Genomic DNA, 8,974 nt, shown 5'->3' with positions numbered 1-8,974 from the left:
CCAGGTGGTCACGGAGGGAACGGTCTTTGCGGAAGGCGGAGAGGGGTGGGGAGGGAGATATATCCCTGGTGGTGGGGTCTGTTTGGAGGTGGCGGAAATGTCGGCGGATGATTTGGTTTATGCGAAGGTTGGTAGGGTGGAAGGTGAGCACCAGGGGCGTTCTGTCCTTGTTGTGGTTGGAGGGGTTGGGTCTGAGGGCGGAGGTGCGGGATGTGGACGAGATGCGTTGGAGGGCATCTTTAACCACGTGGGAAGGGAAATTCCGGTCTCCAAAGAAGGAGGTCATCTGATGTGTTCTGTGGTGGAACTGATCCTCCTGGGAGCAGATACGGCGGAGACAGAGGAATTGGGAATATGGGATGGCATTTTTGCAGGAGGTAGGGTGAGAAGAGGTGTAATCCAGGTAGCTGTGGGAGTCGGTGGGTTTGTAAAAAGTGTCGGTGGCACAAGGAGACCTGGTCATCATTTATTGCTTACCTGGTGTGTCTTACATTCCTAATGACATTTACAGTTTACCACTAACACCAAGGGATATGGGGACAGCACAGGAATATGGTGTCGAGTCAGATCATAGAATGGCAGAGCTGGCCTGAGGGGCTGAACAATCCACATCTAGTAAATCTAGGTAGTAGTTTCTTAGTGTACTTTGACCATTTTTAATTTAGTTTTATATGACACCCACTGTAGTAATCCAGCAAGGTCACAAATCTATTTTGTACTAACATTCAGCCAATATATAGTCATTTTGCAATCTTTGTTTCTTAATTACCCGGATATATTAAGGTTTATTACATAATTAGCAATCAGCCAGAAATATATGACTGAGCAAGCAATGTGCCTCAATTAAGTTCTAATTGAAGAAATATTAAAAATAATCATGTGGCTATATTAAGACTGGGTTATATTTAAAACAGCCACAGTTTAAAAGCTCTTGTAAGAGTCCACTATCTTGGAAAAGCACCAAGTCAGATAAAACGAGCTCATCCAGGATCTATTCTGGCTTTGACCATCCCAGTGATGAAACCAAACAGCAAGACGATGTATACCAAGTCATAAGGCACGATGAAAGCAACATTGTTCCCATGAACGTATGATATAAATGAGCCAGTCAAACAATCATTAAAATGATCAACTATGAAATGACACAAACATTGTCTACGATGAAGTAATGCTAATTTTAGCAAAAAAAGGTCAGGGCTCGGAGCAACATCTTTGCAAATTAGTCGCATTCTGGATGTTTCCAAAAGCAGAATCTGAAAGAATTGATATCATCAAAGGGCTGAGCTTCTCAATCTTGTTCCTCACTTGTATGTTTAATTTATTCAGTCACAACTTTGTATCAGCCTGATCACTTGACCAAAGCTGTAAAAGACTCTTTTGCACTGACCAATGAATCCTCTTCACTTTAAAATAATCTTTTTTTCAAATTTACTGCTTGTTTCCATGTTTGGCTGACTTGGACAAAACAAACGTTTACTTCATTTTATTGTATTAATATGAGTTAATTAATAATACAATCAGGAATTAACTTAAATAAAATACTTGGTTTATTAAAGAAAACCTTACATTACATGCGCTCCTATGTTCCTATCTTTTGGTTTGTGGGATCTTGCTATGCACAAAATGGGCTGCTATCAAATAAAGCTTCTGAGGCCATAAGACGTGCTATATAAATGCAAGTAAGACAATAAGGTAGAGGGACAGGAATAGGCCATTTGGCCCCTCGAGCCTGCTCCGCCATTCAATGTGATCATGGCTGATCCTACGTTCCTCACGTCCACCCTCCTGCCCTTTTTCATTAACCCTTGATTCCCTGACTGATCAAGAATCTACCTCAACCTTAAATATACATAGGAGCTCTACCCCCACAGCTCCCTATGGCAAGGCATTCCTCTCAACCCTCTGAGAGAAGAAATTCCTCAACATCTCAGTCTTCAATTGGTGCCCCTAAATTCTGAGACTGTGCCCTCTTGCCCTGGATCATCCCTTTTATTCTCCCACGAATGCTCCTTGGTCAGCCCCTTGCTCAAAGGACAGCGAGCTGATTGAGAATCTATCCTGAAAGTTTCCAAAGTGAGCCAGCTGGGGTGGGGAGCTGAGATCCACAGTTTGTAATTGTGCTCATGCTGCTTAATTGTTTCCATGATTCACTTTTCAGCTTCAGAAGGTTTTCAAAGTGTCAGCAGCTGTCAAGAACTGTTGATGACTTTCTTTCAGAGCAACATCAAACAGGGAACAAGAGACCAAATCCCTGGTCACAAGCCCATTAATGAATGGGAAAATGAGCCTGCATCAGTTGACTGAGTGGAAGGATTTGAAATTCCCAAGAACAATTGATGGATTTAGGTAGAAGTGTCATAAGTGGGTAATTACTCTGACTTGCATTTTTTTAATAGTTCCACTGGCTGGAGTCCTTAAATAGCAACTTTCAATCATTCTCCATGTTTGTGTACCACTGAGACTCTCTCCTTCCAGCAGAATAGTGAGTGCAAGCCATCTGCAATTATCCAGCAGGCTGTTGCCGGTGCAATCAGTACACAAGATTCTCTGTGTGTAACACCACCAGACCCCCAACCTGCCTGTTCACCATGGGACTTCAGCTCAGTAGGTAGCAATCTTCAATTAAAGTCTGTGGATTGGGGGTTCAAATCCAGATCCAGACATCCGCAACCTGATAATTAAACTAACCTTTGAAAATGAAACCTAGAGCTCTGTCAAGCCATTTATTATGATCATTTTGGGATTCACCGCTACTTTCAATCATAGAATCCCTACAGTGCAGATACTGGCCACTTGGCAAATTGTGTGTACCCCTACCCTTTGAAGAGCATCGTACCCAGTCCCAACCTTATCCCTGTAACCCTGCATTTTCCCTGGCTAACCCACCTAGCCTGCACATCCCTGGACACTACGGGGCAAATTAGCATGGCCAATCCACCTTAACCTGCACGTCTTTGGGAGGAAACCACAGCACCCGAAGAAAGCCCACACAGACACAGAGAGAATGTATAAATGCAACGCAGACACTCGCCCAAAGCTGGGATTGAACTCAGGTCCCTGGCACTGTGAGGCAACAGTGCTAACCACTGAGCCACCATGCCACTCTGCCAATCTAGGACTGTTGCACAGTCAGCTGTACTGTCTCTCTTTGTAAGAGCAGTGGTCCCCTGCCCAACATTTATCCCTCAAGTAATATTAAAATTAAAAAGAAGATTAAACACGCATCATTATATTGCTGTTCGGGGGAATCTTGCTGTGTGTGAATTGGCTACAGTGTTTCCTACATAAGAACAGTGACTACATTTTCAAAGTTAGCGCATTAATGATCAGGCTCTCTGGTGTTTGTTTGAGATCGTGAAAAGCCCTTTTTATTGCAAATCCTGTGTTTGCTTACGATAATGTGTAAAAGCACCAAAGACGAAAGTGGGAAAGAAACTCGTTTCTCCAAAGTTTTAGGATCTAGAATGTTCTGCACATCAGTGTAAGGGAGGCAGGTTCAATCATGGTTTTCAAAATAGAATTGAATAAGAGCTGAAGAGGAAATATTTGTAGATGAGGCTTTTCTGGAGTGCCGCACTAGGTTGAGGTTGCCCAGATATAGGAAGGATATTATTAAGACAGAGAAGATTCAGAAAAGATTTACCAGAATGTTGCCAGGTATGAAAAGCTTGAGTTATAAAGAAAGGCTGGATAGGCTGGGACTTATCTCTCTGGAGTGTAGGAGGTTGAAAGGTGACCTTATAGAAGTTTATAAAATAATGAGGAGTATAGATAGGATTAATGGTAGTTGTCTTTTCCTGAGAATGGGGGATTTCAAGACAAGAGGCCATATTTTTAAGGTGAGAGGAGAAAGATTTAATAAAGACATGAGGGGCAAATGTCTTACACAGAGGGTGGTTCGTGTGTGGAATGAACAGGAAGTATGGGATACAGGGAGATTTGGCTATCTGGATTCAGAATTGGCTGGCTGACAGAAGGCAGAGAGTGGTTGTAGATGGAAAGTATTCTGCCTGGAGGAGGATTAAAGACAGGATTCTTGGCAGTGTGGAGGAACAGAGGGATCTGGGTGTGCAAGTACATAGATCCCTCAAAGTTGCCACCCAAGTGGATAGGGTTGTTAAGAAAGCATATGGTGTTTTGGCTTTCATTAACAGGGGGATCGAGTTTAAGAGCCATGAGGTTTTGCTGCAGCTCTACAAGTTCCTGGTGAGACCACACTTGGAATACTGTGTCCAGTTCAGGAAAGATACAGAGGCTTTGGAGAGGATGCAAAGAAGGTTTACCAGGATGCTGCCTGGACTGGAGGGCTTGCCTTATGAAGAAAGGTTGAATAAGCTTGGATTTTTCTCTCTGGAGAGAAGAAGCAAGAGAGGTGACCTGATTGAGGTGTACAAAATAATGAGTGGCATAGATAGAGTCAATAGCCAGAGACGTTTCCCCAGGGCAGGACTGACTGGTACAAGAAGTCATAGTTTGAAGATATTAGGTGGAAGGTATAAAGGAGATGTCAGAGGTAGGTTCTTTATGCAGAGAGCTATGAATGCGTTGCCAGTTGAGGTGGTGGAAGCAGAGTCATTGGGGACATTTAAGCGACTGCTGGACATGCACATGGACAGCAGTGAATTGAGGGGTGCGTAGGTTGTTACTATATTTTACGTTAGGATTAAACCTCGGTACAACATCGTGGGCCAAAGGGCCTGTTCTGTGCTGTACTTTTCTATGTTCTACGTTCTATGTTCCTGAGGAAGTGGTGGATGTGGGCAAAATTACTACGTTTAAAAGACATTTGGATAATTACATGAATAGGAGAGGTTTGGAGGGATATGGGCCAGGAGCAGGGAGGTGGGACTAGTTTAGTTTGGGATTATGTTCGGTATGAACTGGTTGGACCAAAGGGTCTGTTTCCATGCTGTATGACTCTGTGACTCTATGACTCTTTACCTCTGGACAAAAGGCCAAAGAATGGGACTAGCTGAGTCGTTCTTGTAGATAACCAGCATGGATTTCTTTCATTTATTTAATTCATTCATTGGATGTGTGTCGCTGGCTGGGCCCTATCCCCAACTAGCCCCTGAGAAGGTCTTGGTGATCTACCTTCATGACTTGCTACATTTGGTGCAGGGATACCCAGTGCTGTCAGGGATGGAGTTCCCGGACTCTGACCTCCGAAGGAACAGCCATATATTTCCAAGTCAGGGTGGTGAACAACTTGGAGGAGAACTTGCAATTGGTAGTACTCCCGTGCATCTGCTGCCCTTGTCCCTGATGGGCCAAATGGTTTCCTTCCATGCTGTAACCATGGTGGATGATGGGGTTGGGTGAAGTACTTTTCATGTCCAACCCTATCTGTTATATGCCCCCTTCAGAATGCTTTATCCTGGACTATCTTCTTTCTCATGAGGGGCAAGAATAGGATGAATAGTCAAGGTCTTTTTGCCAGGGTAGTGGAGTCCAAAACTAGAGGACATAGGTTTAGGTGAAATTTAAAAGATATCGGAGGGGTAATTTTTTTCACACAGAGGGTGGTGAGTGCTGCCAGAGGAAGTGACGGAGGCTGGTACAATTACAACATTTAAAAGGAAGGATTTAGAAGGACATGGGCTAATTGTTGGCAAATGGAACTAGATCAGTTTAGGATATCCGGTCAGCGTAAAGAAGTTGGACCAAAGAGACTGTTTCTATGCAATATAACTCTATGACTCTATGTAAAGGCCAGTTCAACAAGTTTTTAATCAGTCTTGGAACCAAAGGTTATTGGGGAAAAGGAAAGGAGGTGGAGTTGTGGATTATCAGATCAGATTTCACTGAATGACAGAGCAGACTTGATGGGCTGAACGGTCTACTGCTACTCCTACATTTTATGATCATTTAGAGTAACAAAAAGTAGCCCATTTCAATAGCTTCAAGAATTGCAGGAGGTGTGGAGGAGTTATTGTGGTGCAGCCACAGGAATCAATTATAGAGATGGTGCTTAGAAAGCACTAAACCCACTGACTAATCTGAGAAATTCAATAAGTACTTACACATGCAATCTCATTTAAAGGACTCTGTGAACTTCAGCCAAAGTCGAGCTTCAAGCACATCAAATCAGTTGTTTGCAGCTCATTAAAGTGTGATCACAGGAGTGATGAGATTTCTGAAGAAATTGTTTTCATTATTCATTCATGGGATGTGTATATCACTGGCTAGGCCAATAGTTTTCGCTCATCTTTGAGTATCCTTCAGAAGGTGGGGGTGAGCTGCCTTCGTGAACCACAGCGATCCTTGGCATGTAGGGTCACTCACAGCGCCATTAGGGAAGGAGTTTCTTGATTTTAACCCATTAATGCTGAAGGAATCCTAGCTAGACCCCACGTGGAGCACTGTGAGCAGATGTGGGTACCACACCTACAGATGGATATGCAATCGGTTCTGCTATAACATGTGTTTCTTCAACATGAATTGGCTATAACGCAATTGAAGAATTTAGATTGCTATTTGTAGAATGCGAACTTTCCTTACCTGTATTAGCTATAATGCGATTTTGGTCCCATTAGTTTAATTGGCATGGCTATTGCACGATTTTCTTGTAACACGGGATTGCATGAGAACGGAACTATCACGTTATGTCAGAATCAACTGTATTGGTCTTGGAGGGAGTACAACATAGGTTTAAAAGATTGATATCTGGACTTCAGGGGTTAAAACATGAGGACAGATTATACAAATTAGGCCTGTTTTTCCTAGAATTCAGAAGGATAAGGAGTGATCTGATCGTAGTCTTTAGGATCATAGCAGGAAAAGACAGGGTAGATAAAGAAAAACTATTTCCATTGGTTGGAGATTTTAAAACTCGATGGCACAGTCTAAAAATTAGGGCCAGACCATTCAGGAGAGATGTTAGGAAGCTCTTCGACACACAAAGGGTGGGAGAGGTTTGGAACTCTCCTCCACAAATGGCAGTGGATGCTGGATCAGTTGTTAATTTTAAAGCTGAGATAAATATATTTTTGTTAAACGAAGGTATTAAGGAATATGGGCCAAAGAAAGGTATATGGAGTTAGGCCACAGATCAGGCATGATCTCATTGAATGGTGGAACAGGCTTGATGGGCAGAATGGCCTACTTCTGTTCCTATGTCCCTGTATATTTCCAGGACAGGATGGTGAGTGATTTGTAGGTGGTGGTGTTCCCATGTATCTGCTGCCCTTGTCTTTCTAAATGGTAGAGGGCAAGGATTTGGAAAATACTTTCAGAGGAGCGTTGATGAGTTGTTGCAGTGTGTCTTATAGATAGCACACACTGCTGCTACTGACCGACGGTGTGAACCAGCAGGAAAGGCACTTGCTCACTGAGATTATCTAACTTTGACATAAATATGTTGGTCCTCTCAGTCTTATGAGCCACCATGCTCAGTCAGTGTGCAAGTTTTGATGACACCAACACATCACCAACTCACCTGTGTTAGACACAGAAAGTTCTGACAACACTCAGCAGATCAGGCAGCATCCGTAGGATAATCAAACAGAATTGGCGGTTCAGGTCAATTCAGGTCAATTCGGTTCTACTACAGTAAAATAAATACCCCCAAAACCACAAGGGAGAGATGGTGGCAATGTCATTCCCCTAATAACCTGTAAACCTCTATAAAGCTCTATAGATGTGGCTTCAAATCCTACAGCACTTTCAAAATTAGTGCAGTTAACAAATCCAAAATGGAAAGTTAATCACACAAATAGTTTTGTGGGTCTACCTACAGCACATTGAGCGTAGCAGTTCAAAAAGTTCCTCTGGACCCATGGCGAGGAGTCACTGAAATGACTACACAGTGATGTCAACAAGCTTCATCCCACCATCAGACTGACCATGGATTACTCTTTAGTATTAGTCTCATTCTTGGACACATGCATCGCCATTAAAGACGGGCACCTCACTACTTTATGCCATTGAAACCCACGGATAACAACACCTCCACATCATGGCAGTTCAAGAAGGCAGCTGACCACCACCTCCTCATGAGCAGCTAGGGATAGGCAATCAATGCTAATCCAGACAGTTGATGCCTATGAGTGACTGAATAAAGCTTTGGCCATCTAGCTCATTAATGTCCTTTAGGGCAGGAAATCTATTATCATTACCCAGTCTGGCCTCCATGTCATCTGGTCTCACAGCAAAGTGGCTGACTCTTAACTGCCCCCTGAAACGACCTGGTAAGTCATTTAGCACAAGGGGCAATAATGAATGGGTAACAAATGGTGGTCCAGTCAGAAATATCCACATTCCCCTGCGTAATAATATAGCTTATTATTCTCCTGAGAGATAGGTATTTCCAGCATTTTCTAGCTTTATTTCAGGTTTCCTCATTTGAGAGTTTCCTATGTTGCTCATGCTTCACATGCCAATGGAACACTTCCTTTAACAGAACAGGTTCAAGGGGCTGGTTGACCTACTTTTGTTCACATAACCTGAATAAGGCTGTGCTTTCATAGAATCATAGAATCCCATTTGGCCCATCAAGTTCACACCAACCCTGGAGAGTACTCCACCCAGACCCACTCCCCCTACCCTTTAACCCCACATTACCCACAGCTAACCAACCTAGCCTGGATTGGGAGGAGGAAACCAGAGCACCCAGAGAAAGCCCACGCCGACACAAGGAGAATGTGCAAACTCCACACAGACAGTCACCTGAGGCTGGAACTGAACCCGGGTCCCTGACGCTGTGGGGCAGCAGTGCTCACCACTGAGCCACTGTCCTTAACATTAGACCAAGTTTCCTGATAAGTGGCCAGTTTCATTAACATTGCCATCAAATGTGGCAGCGATCATGAAGACAATGACAATTCAGGAAGTCTTGAAGGGGCAAACTGAAGTGAAAAACATTCATGTCAGGATCTGGGAGTGGGAGCGGGGTTGGCGTGGGGGTGGGGACGGAGATCGGCGTGGGGGCGTGATGGGAGGTGTTGGCGTGGGGGCGGGGTTGGGGTGATGGCGG

The 8,974-nt window shown here is 43.7% G+C and overlaps 1 protein-coding gene across 8 annotated transcripts in view; it reads right to left on the bottom strand.

Annotated features, from left to right (window-relative positions):
- The window catches only part of ttll7 (tubulin tyrosine ligase-like family, member 7), a 307,243-nt gene that overhangs the window by 136,163 nt on the left and 162,106 nt on the right, over positions 1 to 8,974 (bottom strand). The window lies entirely within an intron of this gene.

Source organism: Chiloscyllium plagiosum, chromosome 11 (assembly GCF_004010195.1).
Source record: "Chiloscyllium plagiosum isolate BGI_BamShark_2017 chromosome 11, ASM401019v2, whole genome shotgun sequence".
Classification (NCBI taxonomy): Eukaryota; Metazoa; Chordata; class Chondrichthyes; order Orectolobiformes; family Hemiscylliidae; genus Chiloscyllium; species Chiloscyllium plagiosum.
This window is presented reverse-complemented; position numbering and strand designations above follow the sequence as displayed.